This window comes from Neopsephotus bourkii, unplaced genomic scaffold (assembly GCF_033783945.1).
Source record: "Neopsephotus bourkii isolate Nb327-2 ecotype Australia unplaced genomic scaffold, CSIRO-AGI_Nbou_v1 NB_882, whole genome shotgun sequence".
NCBI classification, from domain to species: domain Eukaryota; kingdom Metazoa; phylum Chordata; class Aves; order Psittaciformes; family Psittacidae; genus Neopsephotus; species Neopsephotus bourkii.
Genome location: NW_026901376.1, coordinates 1,606,035 through 1,619,936, shown reverse-complemented (window position 1 = coordinate 1,619,936; position 13,902 = coordinate 1,606,035). Strand labels below are relative to the sequence as shown.

At 47.6% G+C, this 13,902-nt stretch overlaps 1 protein-coding gene across 5 annotated transcripts in view; it reads left to right on the top strand.

Annotated features, from left to right (window-relative positions):
- The window catches only part of ELFN1 (extracellular leucine rich repeat and fibronectin type III domain containing 1), a 237,765-nt gene that overhangs the window by 137,976 nt on the left and 85,887 nt on the right, over positions 1 to 13,902 (top strand). Inside the window, exon 1 of one of the 5 annotated variants that reach the window (XM_061357016.1) lies at positions 13,432 to 13,539. The exons of the other annotated variants lie outside the window; for them this stretch is intronic. The gene's annotated coding sequence lies outside the window, so the exon portion shown is untranslated. Of the gene's footprint in view, positions 1 to 13,431; positions 13,540 to 13,902 lie in introns of those variants that run through there. 5 annotated transcript variants of the gene reach the window in all.

Genomic DNA, 13,902 nt, shown 5'->3' with positions numbered 1-13,902 from the left:
ATATGCTCATATCAAAGTGCAAGGTACTTTAATGTTGGTTTCTTTTTTCCCCTTTCCTAGAGCTATATATATATGTGTGAACTTGGATTCACCTGTGTATTTCCTCATGCTGCTTTCCTTACAAGTGCCTTTAGCAGCTTGAAACGATTTGGCTGGATTTCTCTCTTTTCTTTTGGTGTATTTGTATCTCTTCCTAGAAACGCAGGTATAGTAAGAGCCGTGAGCATCACTGCAAAGGGCTTGGAAGGAGGGAAGAATAATGCATGTAAAGCCTCTTGTTAAATACCCAAAGCAAAACTAGTGCAGCTGTAAATGCATTATCTCGGGACCTTTCATAGGTACAAACATCAACCTTTGAGGGTTCTTTCTTTCCCTTTTTCCTGAGCTGCTGTTTTCCTCCATTTCCAAGGTGTGATGGTATCAGTTTCTCAACCTGTTCTGGGCTTAGATCCTGCTTGTGCAGAGCCTTTTCCAGTGTAACATGCGGCAAACTGACACTTGAAGCTGCAGAAAAGCATTCTTTGTGGAAGATGGGGTCGTTTTCTGATGAGGTATTTGATGTTTTTCCAGGCTCTAAATAAATTAGACCCAGTCTTGCGGCTGTTTGCCATAGGGAGGGGAGGTGGTTGATGAGCTGAGCTAATTTATCACACAACTATGACATATCAAATGGTTATTGCTGCCCCATATGGAGTGCTTGGTGTGCAGAGTTGAGGGGAGAGGGTATAAATAGATGGGGTAAATGTGAAACAATGGTGAGTGACAGGTACCTGAATAAACCTGGAGGTGCTGGTGCCATTAAAACAAATTGTGGGTAGCTAGGCATGAGATATGCGATGTCAAAGGAACCCTAGGACGTATTTATATGCCAGGTCAGGATTTGCCGGGGTTTCTAAATGTTGCATTCATTCAATTGCACATTTTTAACTGGTGATTGCTCAAATTGGAACATCATTAACTTACTTTTACTGCCTCTTGTTTTTACTTTGCTGGAGTGGTGGGCTTCATTCTTTCTGACTCTTTTTCCCTCTCTGCTTTGTGAGGCTCATAGCACCCAGCTGTGATGCTCACACCGTCAACTGCAGCTTCTTTGATAATACCTGTTTCCCATATTGTGCTCACAGGCTGAGCAGCACTGACCTGACTCTGTAACTGGAGAAAGAGGGAGAAAAAGAGCCCAGATGTGAAGCAGCTCCTTTCAAATGCTGAGCAGCATCCTTTCTTGGTAAAGCAGGGTGCTTGGCAGCGTGCTGGAGCAGGATTAGGCCCTTTGGGCTCCACCAGGTCATATGCATGTATTTGTGTTTTTAAATCCTTGGAAACTCGAATGGATGCTCCCTGTCCCTCTGGTCTCTGGCATGGCTTCAAGCACCCAGTGCTGTTCCCCTCTGCTGCCCAGGGATGGTGAGGCAGGGTGCTGCTATGTGTCACCTGGTGGGGCTTGTGTCTGTCGGCTGCTGCACGGGAAGGGTGGAGGGATAACACCTTCAACACTGTGCCCTTTATCGCCTTGTCCTGAGGGTAGACACGCTCTTGAGAGCTGCTTTCTGGTGTTAGCTCTTCAGCTCCTCCTGGCAAGGAGAGCTGGGTCAGGGGCATGTGTGCAGAGAGGAGGCTGGCGGCCAGGGCTCTGGTTCTCTTTGCAAGCCAGGTTTGGGGTTTGCACTTATCTGCAAGAACTGTATCAGCTGCTTTGTTTAAGGTACGTGATGATAACAGATCAGAGAGGCTAACGCGAGCAAGGACCGTTCCCTTCGAGCCGTGCCTTCCAGAACGCTTGTCCCAGGTTTGCAGTGAGCAGGTTGGGTTTTCCTACCCGCCATCCTGTCCTTCCTTTAATTCCTGTTTCTGGCTTCGCTTCTCTTCCCCACCCTCTGCCCACACTCTCCTCTCGCTCGGAGGCGAGCGATGCAGCTCGAAAGCCCCATTCATCACCGCCCGCTAGCGAGGCACGAGCAGCCGCTCCATTGATTGACTGCGGCCGTGAGTGAGTTTAAAGTCATTACGCTCCCGAGACGGCTTTTAAATATGACGAGGTGAAAACCAAAGCTGCGAGAAGCCTTGTGGAAAGGGTGCCTCCAGCCAGGGAATCCCCAGACCCAACTGCTGTGGACGTTGTGGGTGTCCCTGCGTGAGCCTGGGCTGCTCCGTGCTGGTTAGGTGGGAGTGTGCCGGTGGGGAATTCAGTGGCAATATTTCACTGTAGCAAGGACTGTTGTGCAAAGCCATCCATCTGCTGTCTATCTGATGCCTTGCATGAATTAATGAGCTGATCAGGAGAATGCTGCAGCAGCCAGGTGAGGTATATGCTTCTTGTCCTCATGTTACAGGTGAGGGGGGGGACTTGGGAGCATAGAGGTGAAGATTGAGGTTTCCAAGGTTGTTAGAGTGCTTTTTGCCATTAGTGAATGCTGTTGTTAAGACATTTGTGTCCGTCTTGTTTTACTGATTGGTCAGTCTGATTTTTTTGGATCCTTTCTGGCTTCAAGAGCAGTTCTGAGAGCTCGATGTGGCTGCAAGTCAGACCTGGAAAGTCTCAGCTCAGGGTGTGATCTTCTAGTATGTTAGTGGCAAAACAGCTAGGTCTACTACAGCTCTTGGGTGTGATATAGAAGTCTCTTTTCACTAGATAAGACAAACTCTCGGCATTCCTTACACCACCGGCTGTTAACATACCTTCCCCTCACCCTGCAGCCTTTCCTAGGCAAGGCTTTCCATAAACATCCCCATATTCCTCAAAGCAGCTCTCCTGGCCACCTGCAGCTTGCACAGTGCCTGCCCGCCGATGGCTGATGCTCGGAGCATCTCTCTCCTCCACGCTACGATAAGTGCAGCTTTTCAAGAACGGTGCATTGAGCAAATGCCATTGCACAGCCCCAAAATCTATCAGAGGAAATGACAGCGGCTGTAAGCATTAATCATCCAGTATCATCAAAATAAAGTTGTTGCAATAGAGCACTGTCAAAGGATGAGCGTCTTGACTGCGGCTCAGTGCTGGTTCCATTGATGCTGGTGTTCACCAAGGTTTTCTAACAGAGATGGTAATTGCATGGTCCAAGTGCTCTTCTTGTGACATTATAGATTAACTCTTCCTTCTCCAGACTGGGCAGCTGATTCAGTCTGATCACAAGCAAAGAGCCTGGGGCAGTTGAGGAGTTCATCATTGTGCGAAGAAGTCTGTGCCTGGCCCTGAAGGGGCTTTTCCCACCCTCCCTTCTGAGCTCTCATAGCAAAAAGAGTGAAGTTGTTCAAGCAGCACCAAAAAATGAGTTATTTAAAAAACCCCAACGTTGCACACTGGTTTTGGGGTATAAAAATACTCAAGGCACAGCAGGTACAAATGTGGGCAGACATAGTGAGCATGATAGACAGGGCATCCATCAGGATGAGGGCTGTGACGCTGGTGTCACCGAGCTGATTCACACCTGGGGATGGAATAGGGGCACTGCAGTAATGTCACTTCCAGCTGCCTTCTCCTGGGAAGGTGATGCTGAGCAGTGAATCGCAACATCTGGCCCAAAGGGATGGAGAGTTTCTGTCTAAAATCCAGGAGTTCTAACCTATCTCTTGTGGTTTATGGCACCATTGAACTTTAATGCTGTCTGTGCTTGAGCCTCTGTCCCTAGTGTTCGTGGGGACCTGGCCCATGCTAGGAAGAGCTGTGCTTGGTGAACTGAGCAGGATGCTGGGATTGAGCTGCGCATCTGCCCAGCTTTGCTGTGCAGGCAGGTAGGACTGAGCCAGCAGGGTAGGGATGGACACCCATCTGAACCCATCCAGGCTCACTTGGCCTGGCTCCTGTTTACCTTGTCTAGGGAAATACTGAAGCACAAGCACAGGAATAACACAGCTGCTTCTGGAGAACATCAGCACCAGAGGAGTAAAGGGAAAACTTGAGGACTCTTAAATAAGTCAACTTGTTTCAACAGCTGTTCCAGTTCACAGTGGAGCAGAAATTAGGCTGTGGGGTTTTGTTATGTTTCATTGTCAAAGAAAGAAGGGGGAATAAATCTGTGGGATGCAAGTTCTACCAGAAATCGGAGAATCATTTAGGTTGGAAAAGACCCTTAAGATCAAGTCCAACTGTAATGCTTACAAGCAAAGTGAACTTCACCACCACATCAAAGTTCAGAGAAGTCTATTGTGGTTCTTACTGTGTGGGTTGGTTTGTTAATCTTGAGCTTCACCAATAGTTTTGCAGAGAAGTCCTCTTCTGTATTAAAATCCTTTCTGATTGTGAACTCAATTGTAGGTTCTCTGATTCCACATTAGCTTTAAGGAAAAGCCCCGTTCTTTCTGCATGGCTTTTCTCCCCTCTGTTTTAATGAAGAATTACTACTTTCTCTTCTGACATATATACACACACACATATGTATTGGGTTCCCCCCCCCCAGCCTTTATCTTCCTAACAAAACAGCCATAAACCAGTGTCATGTTGCATAGCCCTTGGGATGACGTGTTCTCTTTTGCACCGGAGCTCTTACTTGTGATGGTGAACAGTGAATACACTTCGTTTATTTAGGCTGGGTTGGGAAACAAATGTGTTTGAGCTTGCTTTTCTCCTCTTCTGGTTTGAAATGCTGCTGGTTTCATTTTCAGCAGGAAACTGGCACAGGGTGCCCAGAGAGCTGTGGCTGCCCCATCCCTGGCAGTGTTCAAGGCCAGGTTGGACACAGGCGCTTGGAGCAAGCTGCTCCAGTAGAAGGTGTCCCTGCCCATGGCAGGGGGTTGGAACTAAATGAGCTTTAAGAGAAATGGCCTTCAAAGCTGGTCAGGTTTCCTGTGACCCCTTGAGAGCCCCTTATAGGTGTAATGGGAATCGGGGAGATTCCTGGACCTGGAGAGCGGGCAGCTGCGTTTGGTGGGTAAACCTGGAGGTGAAGTGACATGCCCAGGGTTACCTGGGGCATTGGTGCTGGAGCCTGTGCTGGGATCAAGTCCTTCAACACCTTCTTCTGCTTGAACCATGAGACTTGTTTTCTTTCTTTGTCCTTAGTTGTGCAGCACAAGGGAATTTTTGCTTAATTTTAAATATTCTCCTAAATCTTGGTGATGACAGAGGGATGTGTGTGCTGGATCAGGGCCTGTTCCGTTACACATATGGATGTGCACCCAGCTGTAAGGGTTTTCCATCTTCAGGCTTCTGCAGTCCAAGGGTGAGATCTTCCCTCCCTGCCCACAGATGTGTTCTCTCTCCCCTTGCACCACAGACAGCGATGTTTGGTCCCCTTGCTTCAAGGGTGAGAATTGGGGTAGAATTCCTGGTTGCTTTGATCATTCATTGCCCATTGACTTTGCTAATGAAGCTGTGTGTGTGCATGCAGCCTTCTGGGCTCAAGAGCTGGGCATGGCTGCGGGGTGAAAGCCTGAGTGTTGGGGTAGGATCTCCCCTGGACCACATGAGCTGGGAAATACCTCCCAGCCTGATGCTCTTGAAGGTTTTAGGTTGTGCCTGAGCACACCAGCAGAGAATTATGTCTTGCCTTCCAGAGCTTGCCACACACCTTGCTTTTAGTGGTGTCATCAGCAGCTAAAATGCAGCTGCTGCCTTGGGGGTGAGAGCAGCAGCTCCCAAAAAGGGTGATGCAAACTACTTTTGTTGGCCAGGCAGGTGGTGCTTATCCCAAATGTAGATGGGAAAAGGCCAGGCTCCGCATCCCTTTTGATGCACGATATCCTTTCAGCCACGCTGTAGCCTACATGCTCGCTTAAGAGTGAATGGTGCTTCCTCATCACCGTGCAGCATCTGAGCTTTCCTAGAGGTCTCCATCCATTTACCATCATGAATTGTGCTTACCAAGCTCTGAGATTGTGCTGAATGAGAGCCTGAGGAAACTGCAGGTGGGAAATTGAAGGGGAAAAAAAAAAGTGCTGGGGACAGCAAGTCATCCCAAGTCAGTTTATAGCATTTCCATCTTATTTAAATGAAAAGAGAGAGCAATGCATAAACCATTTAAATATTTCATCTATGGAGGAGCCCTGAATGAGTTTGTACTACATGTGCATGTGTAATTCTTCAGCAGGGATGGCAGCAGATGCACCAGCGCTGCTCATGCCCGTGCTCGTATGGGGTTGTGCCCTAGCCCTTCAGGCTGGCTGGAGGGTTTGGATTAAAGTGTTTTATTTGAGCAGGGGATTCATTTTACTCTCATTTACCCTCTCAGTGTCTTAACAGGTTGGGTTTGACTGTCTGAGGTGAGGGCCTCTTCCTGCTCCTCTGTGCTTTCTGTCTGATGGGTGCTTGGTGACTCTGGAGGATGCTCAAAATAGCCCCAGCTCAGGGCTTGTGGAGAGTCAGGAGGTCACTGCTGTAAATAGGAGGAGAATTTGTCCTTTGAGCTTTAAAAGTAGCTGTATTTTCTTTAATGGCATTTTCCTTGGGGCAACCATAGAATCATGGAATAGTTAGAGTTGGAAAGGACCTTAAGATCATCCAGTTCCAACAGAAGCGTGCAGCCCAGGTGAGGTGCTGCTGAGCTGGAAGGGGTGCCAGGATGCCCCATTTAATCCCATTTCTGAAACACATTTGTCTCTAAAAATGAACCCAAGCAAGCAAAACTCCATGGGGTTTCTTCTTCTCAACATATTTAATTTTCCTGCCTTCCTGTAGCCAGGTTGGAGATGTTTCCTCTGTGGAAAATCCTCTCTGATATTGCGAAATAGGACTTTGTAATCTCCAGCAGCTAAAGTGCTTTTTGGGTCCAAGGCTGTTGTGTTGGTGTGTTTCTTTGTTTGGGTTTTTCCCCCTCCCGACTGTGTCCATCCTTACTGAAGTGCAGGCTTTCCAGCGATGAGTGATTTGGGGCTTATCACTGGGAAGTGCCACAGATCCCAGACCCGCGCTTACACAGGGAGAGAAATGCATGAATTTTCCACATCAGTAGGAACTGAAGATTTTGCTAAAGGTGTCTGGAGCTGTAAGTAGTGAGATACGGCTCTGCCGGAGAGCTCCGGAGAGGCAGAAACCTGCCTGGGAAATGAAAACATGGGTTTCATGCCTTGGAAAACCATCTATGAGGAAAGATGCAGGAGCTGGCTGGCTCTTGGCCGTGCAACAGGTAACTCAGGCTCCCCAACAGTGGGGTTGCTGAACCACGGATGTTGTGGCTGCTGACTTTAATCTGAGTTCAGAGATGTTCATTAAGGAGCCTTGGGCTGGATGCTGGCTGCGCTATCGAGGGCTGCAGCACAGCCAGGGATGTGTGGGGATGTGTCAGACCCTGTGGTCAGTGCCATCCCTGCGAGTGCCTCTCCGTGCACTCGTTGCCTGCTGGCTCAACTGCTTCTGTCTCGATTTTGTATGTAAAAGCTCCATTAAATGTTGTCACAGCCCGGGGTGCAGATGGACTTGAGACAGACCGACCACAACCAGGGCAGTCAGGACAAAGTTCCCTTCCCAATTACAGCCTCTGGTGATACACGCTGAAGGAAAATGAAAAGCAATAAATGAATCAAGCCTCTGTTTGTTGTCCTCAAGGTCTGTCTGTTAACTAATGAGGCAGACTGCTGAACCTCTTTTTAATAACAGTGCTTGGCACTTCTCTTGAGTTACTACCTATAACTTAAACCCAAGCTCTGCATTGACAAAGGACTGCAAACAGCACCTTGTTCTGCCAGTGCCTTGATTTTGGTGTGGAAGCTATGCTGGGTGTTCTGGTAACAAGGGCAGGTCCATGCCTTGGTGAGCTCTGTGGAGCAAACCCACCCATGTGTTCCCTACCCAGCATCAGATCAGCTAACTCACTCCTCTGCTGCTCTGCCCTTCACCTTGCCCTCTTCCTCACACCCCATAGAGTTACCATGTGGTTTTGGTGCCCGGCACGTAGCTAATGTCTGTTTGTAAGGCAATACTTTGTCATTATTTAGTGAAAACATAAGCAGCATTGTACAGCTGGTAGCAGCATTGATTGAAGTGACATTTAATCCAAGGAAAATACATGATACGTAGTCTAGGATTCCTTGTTCATCCATCATATAATGCAGTTCATGGGGATTAAATATCCCTCCTGTAAAGTTGTTTGAGATCAGCGTTGTTATTTGTTTTGCAAATGATCCTGACAGGGATGCTGAGTGCTATTGATTACCAATGGTTCTTTAAAAATTATTATTATGCTGCAAATTATGAACCTTGGGGATATCCAGTTATATGATAATGAAAAGGCATTGGCGTGTAATGACACATGCATCATAACAAATTTGCTCTTCCTATATAATGGAGATTGAAAGGGACATGATTTATGACCAATAACATTAACTGCCTGCCATGGGACATCCAAGGTAATATGATGGAATTGCCTGGTTGTTCTCTGTGGTAAGAAGCATTAATGATTAGAAAAGCCATTGAGAAAAAAATCAGGAAAAAAAAACCCCTTTTTCTGAGCAAAATCTTTATCTTCCAGTTTAAAATAAGTAAACAACTCTTCTAATTCATGAATAACTAAAATCCCTCTATCAGCCTCCCATGCTCTGCTCCAGGAGCATCCACACAACCCTGCATAGATGGAAACCAATGTTACCAGTCCTAGAGGAACTCTTGGAATTGCTAGGAAAGCCTTCCCAGAGCTCCTGGCCACGGCTGTGATGAAAGTGCAAATGAGAGCCCTGAATCAGCTGGGAATTTCAATGTGTTGGTGCCCTTGAAGCCAATGGAGGACACTTGTGTTGAGTTGTGCGCTCTCATTCTTGATGATGAATGTGTGATAACACAACCCCTTGCCTTCTGGGCTGTCCTGGTGTTTCCCAGCTCCATAGTTGAGGACTGAAAGCATGATAGGACTGAAAGCATGATGTGATTGAGAGGAGCCAAAGAGCTGCTTTGGGCTGTGGGGGCTTTGAGCAGTGTCACAGGAGCCTTCCCCACCTTGGGCACCATGCTGGGTGCTGTGACCTTGCCATGGCCACATGCTCTGGGCAATTTTGAGGTGCTTTTGATTGCCTTTCCATCACAGCATGGCACAGAGGGCTGGTAGGGGCGATTTGATGGGTAATGCGTTCAGGAAGGTGCGTGGTGTGAAGGTTAAATTGGATGCTTTTTACTGTGCTCTCGGCACCCTGCTGCAAGTATTGGCAATGCAAATAAGCCTTTTCCTTATCACGCTGCTGATCTACAGTGGAGCCCACAGACAGTGAATGCTTGGGTCTGTGCTTCTGTATTATCATGCTCAGCAGTAGCTGAGCATGGAGAAATACATGTCCAGGAGCCAGTGCCAGCACAAGCACGTGTAAATCAAAAGGAAGGGAAAAACCTTCTCCTTTCTTCCTCCGGCACCTTTTCTGCGTCTTTTGTCATGAAGTCAAGTATTGCACTGAGAGCCAGCAGGATGCCAATAGGAAGAAATACCCATACTGTCCCTGAAGTGCCTATGGGCAGGAGACCTCCTCCATAGATACCAATGTATTTTCACCCTGTGTTTAGTGTATTTTGCTGTGCTGTAGTAGGGATGCTTGCACAGTAATATCTTTAAAGATACTCAGCACTTGACAACCATGCTTTGGGTGAGGAAGGAAGGAGGGGTGTGCTTGTTTAGGTGGTATTCTGCAAGCTGTATGACATCTAAAGATGCAGCTCCAGGTTTCCATGAATCCCACTAGCCCACTTGGAAATCGGACGGAGGGATGTTGAAGTAGCAAAAGGGATCTCGGAGCCCATACACACAGTATTGGTGAGTGGAGGCTGCGTGCATCCCCCTGACCATGAGTATCACTGTGCTGTTACCCACCTTACCCAGAGGAATTATTCCCCTACTTGAAGTAAAACCAATGCCTTGGGATGAGGCTATCAGGCTGTATCCTGCCAGCCTGGCTGCTCAGTGGAGAGGCTGGGGATGCCTGAACCCCTTCCTCCTGGAACAATGAGGAGCAAGTGCTCATTGAGACAGCACTGCGGAAGCAATTTGCAACATAAACAACAGCACAGAGTAAAATTCTCCCCCTTGTGGAAAAGCTGCCCCTCGACTTGCAATAAAGTAATTATTTATCGTGCTGTTTTCTCAGCCCAAGTCCTCTGCAGGTCACTGTGTGCTCTACCCGGTCTCGCAAGCTGTTTGTAACCGTGCTGTGATTCAGGAGTAGTTGGCAGCTACAGCGATGCTGTCATTAGGGAAGGGCCATGTGCGGAGGGGGCTTTGGTTTTGCAATAAAAGTTAAATCCCAGGGCTTTGTCAATGCTTCAGATATGAGATTCTCCACTTAGAGTGACAGAGAGCTTTTCAGAGGAATTGCAGTTTCAAGGCTGTGGAAGAAGGTGAGTCCAGGAGGGAAAATCACAAGGCAGGACTCAGAAATACTCGCACAGGGGGCTTCTAGGGGTCTGCAGCCTGGTTTCTCCCTTGAAAAAGGGGTTTTGTCAATGGTGTGTCAGGTTGGTGTTGACTTTTTCTAGGCAAGTCTTGAAATACCAGTGATATTTGGGGGTACAGGTCGTGGGCTTCATCCTGTGACTGCATGGACCCAAAGCAAGATCATCTGGCCCTTCAGAAAGGCAGGGGAGGACCAGAGATGGGGATGTTTTAGGGGATGGGGGCAAAGGCTTTTTATCCATCTTCTTTATCGTGCCCAACTGAAGGTGGGTTAATGTACAGAACTGGCCTGGAGATGCCTTTATCACGAGCGTGTTCGACATCTGCAGAGATGTGCACAGATGTGAGCATGCTGGGGAATGAGGTTTTTCCCATCATTACCATTGTAGGTAACCTAATCTGATGTCTGATCCAAACCCTCCCAGGAGGGCTCTCTTGCAAGAACTCTTTGAATGGCAAATACTTCACAGTGACCCAGGGGAGGCTGGGGTGGAAGAAAAAGAGCCCTTGTTTCTGTCAGCTCTACTTGGTTGGGTGGACCTAAAAGCAGCAGGTATGAGTGCTATTGGCAGTGTCATCACCAGTGTCACAGCTGTAGTGGGACATTGTCACATATATGGATTCGGGGGTGGAGTGGAATGTCTTTTGATCCATAATTGCATCCTATTTTATGACAAAAATCAATGTAAAATGGTTACGATTGGAGCAGTGTCCTTCAGCCCAGTAACTGGCTGCATAAGTAAGTCACCAAGTCAGTCTGCACAGCAGCAAAGTGATGCATAATTCAGGAGGGATCTCTGAGTGACACAGGGGACACAGGGGCTGCAGAGCTTTCACTGCATTGTGCAAAGCCAGTTGGTTGGTGTGAAGGGCCTCTTTGTCCCCCTGAATGCCCTAGGTCCTTAGAGGGACCAGCACCATTGGGGATGTGTTGCGTGAAGGTGGGCCACAGAGCGGGGCAGAATTTGCCTCCCTTTGGAAGGGTTTATCTGGAAAATGCAGATACACAAGCATATCCAGCATGTCTGCCATAGCTTCTCTCCACCTTGGACCATTGTCATTCCTTATACTAGCACTTGCATGTGCTAATAAAAGCAACATCTTCTTACCCCAACAGCATCACCCTTGCTGGGGAAGAGTGAGATGGGAGACCCTGAGGGGCAATAGGACTGTGGCTTAGAGAAGGTTGTAAGAGGTTTGCTCGCAGCTTAGGAAAAGTTTCTCCTTCTCTTGTGTGCTAGTGTTGACTTTGAATTTATTTTCCCCACTGTTGTAATGAGAGTCCAAGTGCTACACAACTGCAGAGATCCTGACATTGGAAGGTAGCAGCCAGCATGCACTGTTTCTCTGGGAAAAGGGGATCCATCCAAATGATTCCTTTATGTTTATTTTTGGGTTTGGCTTCTTTTTTTCTTTTTTCCACTGTATTCCTAAAACCTCCCTTTCAGAGCTTAACAGCTTCACCATTTCAAAATCATGCCAAGCGGAAATGTACCATACGATTCTCTCACTAAACATTGTGCTGATCGCTCAAATGTATTCTGCATTTGTAGAAGAGCTGCAAAAAACTGGGCTGAAAGAGGGTGAGAATTAGCACTCGGATGAGGAGCCAGGTCTTTGGATGCTTAGGAAAGATCTGGGTAAGCAAACAGTGTTCGCTGTCACCTTCCTGCTCTGCAGCATCTCGTGTTGGAGTGGCTCACAGCAGTGTTGGTGGGCAGGCAGGTGCTGAAGTCCTGAGGCTGATACAGTCTTGAAACATGGGGCTTGGTCCTGGTTGTTGTTCCTTGATATCTGAATTATGCTCCAGGCTCTGCTGCCAAATTCCTTGCTGGGTTTCAGCAGCTCCCTCAGTATCTTGGGCCTCCCTCTCTTTTCCACAGGAAAGGGATTACAGTACCAAAAATAGCCCATTTTCCAAGGAGGGGCTCTTTGTGACTTTTCTCTGTAAAATACATCTTTCCCCCGGGTCCTGACAGTGAAATACAAAGGAAATGTTATCCACCACCAATACTGCTGTGCTGAGCTGGCAGGAAAACATTGCTGCTGGTGTGCAAAGGATGCTTTGTACTTGCACGTGCCTTTCTGACGCATCTGCCCTATCTGCTTTTCCTGCTGAGATGCTGGAGAATTCGGGTCAGAAATGGCCCTTTCCTGCTTCCCCCTGGTGCTGATGGAGCACCTCAGATGGGAGCAGATGACTCTTCTGGGAGGCAATATGAGTGTTATCTGCTCATGGGATGCCCATAGGCCTGAGTTGTGGAGCTGAGCTCTGGATCGCAGCAGCCTCTGTTAAAGACGCTTTGAGCTGGAGTTTGCTCTTCCATTGTTGCTCTCAGGCTTGCAGAGTGAAGTAAAGGACAGCTGATGGTTATTAGTAGCTTTAAAATTAATAATGCTCTTTAGAATGTTTATGCTTCCATTAATAATAAATATAACGCATGCTGTGTTGTATCTAGACCAAGAAATGCAAGATGACTGCAGGGTTCCCAGGAGCTCCTGGCAGCTCCATGTTGATGTGAGCAGGAGGTCCCCCAAATCAGGCCCCTTTGGCAGAGGATGTGAGGAAGGGCTCAGTTTGATTTCCATGAGTTTCACCTGTGTAAATGCTGAGGTGCAGGGGACAAGCAGGATCCCGTGCCCTGTCATCCCATGTACATTTGAAGCAGCTCCATCACAGACCAAGAGTTGAATGTGGCTCCGTGATTTATTTGTAGTAGTCCTAGGGGGAAAGGGAGGGTGTGTGAAGGTCTCTGGGCTGCAGGCAGAGATGAAGAGCATGCCACAGAGTGATGGTGCAGATTATGGAGGAACAATGAGTACGGGCACATTTGCTGTTTGGAAAGCCTGTGGCTATTTGGGATGTGGAGGAAGGGAGGAGAGCAATTCCTCAGTTTGTCACCTCACCACTCCCAATTCAATCCTTGCTGGCTGATGGGGTTAGCACACGCTCGGCTTGATGGTTCAATGGATGATCTCCAGCTAGTGTGATAGTGTGCTCAGAGCTAGGAGGTGGGGAGCATTACAGAAAATGCCCTGCCATGATCTTCAAGGAACAACCATGAAGAGCACTTTCTGATTTTGTTCACATTGTAGGCATTTTCCCCACTCCCTTTTCAATTAAAAACCATCAGGGGAAGAGGCTTTCCTAGCTTGTACAGGAACAACGCTGAAGAAACCAGTTGCAGTCCTATTGTTGGAGAGCGTCCGGCTCCACTTGAGTTGTTTTTCCACTACTTGGGTAAATAACTTAAAACAATAAGAAGGACTGCTGAGAGGGTTGGCAATGAAATGCATCTCCTGGGAGATGGGGGCAATGTTGTTTATTGGTGGGGAGCTGCCTGTGCATGAGGGCTCGTTCTTGCAGTTATGCAGAGAGAAGGGAAACAAACAGACTCTGTTTTAGCACTGGATTCATTGCAAGGAGATATGCCAGGGATCATTAGTGCCACAGCCATCATTATCTTCTGCTCAGATTAGTTTTTTCTATTTTTCTTTTTCTTAAGGCATAAATAATGGCTGGTTCCTGTTAGATCAGATATGGACAAAATAATAGCAGTATCACAAAGATTGAGGTCTGCAAGATTAAATTTGAAAAGGAGGA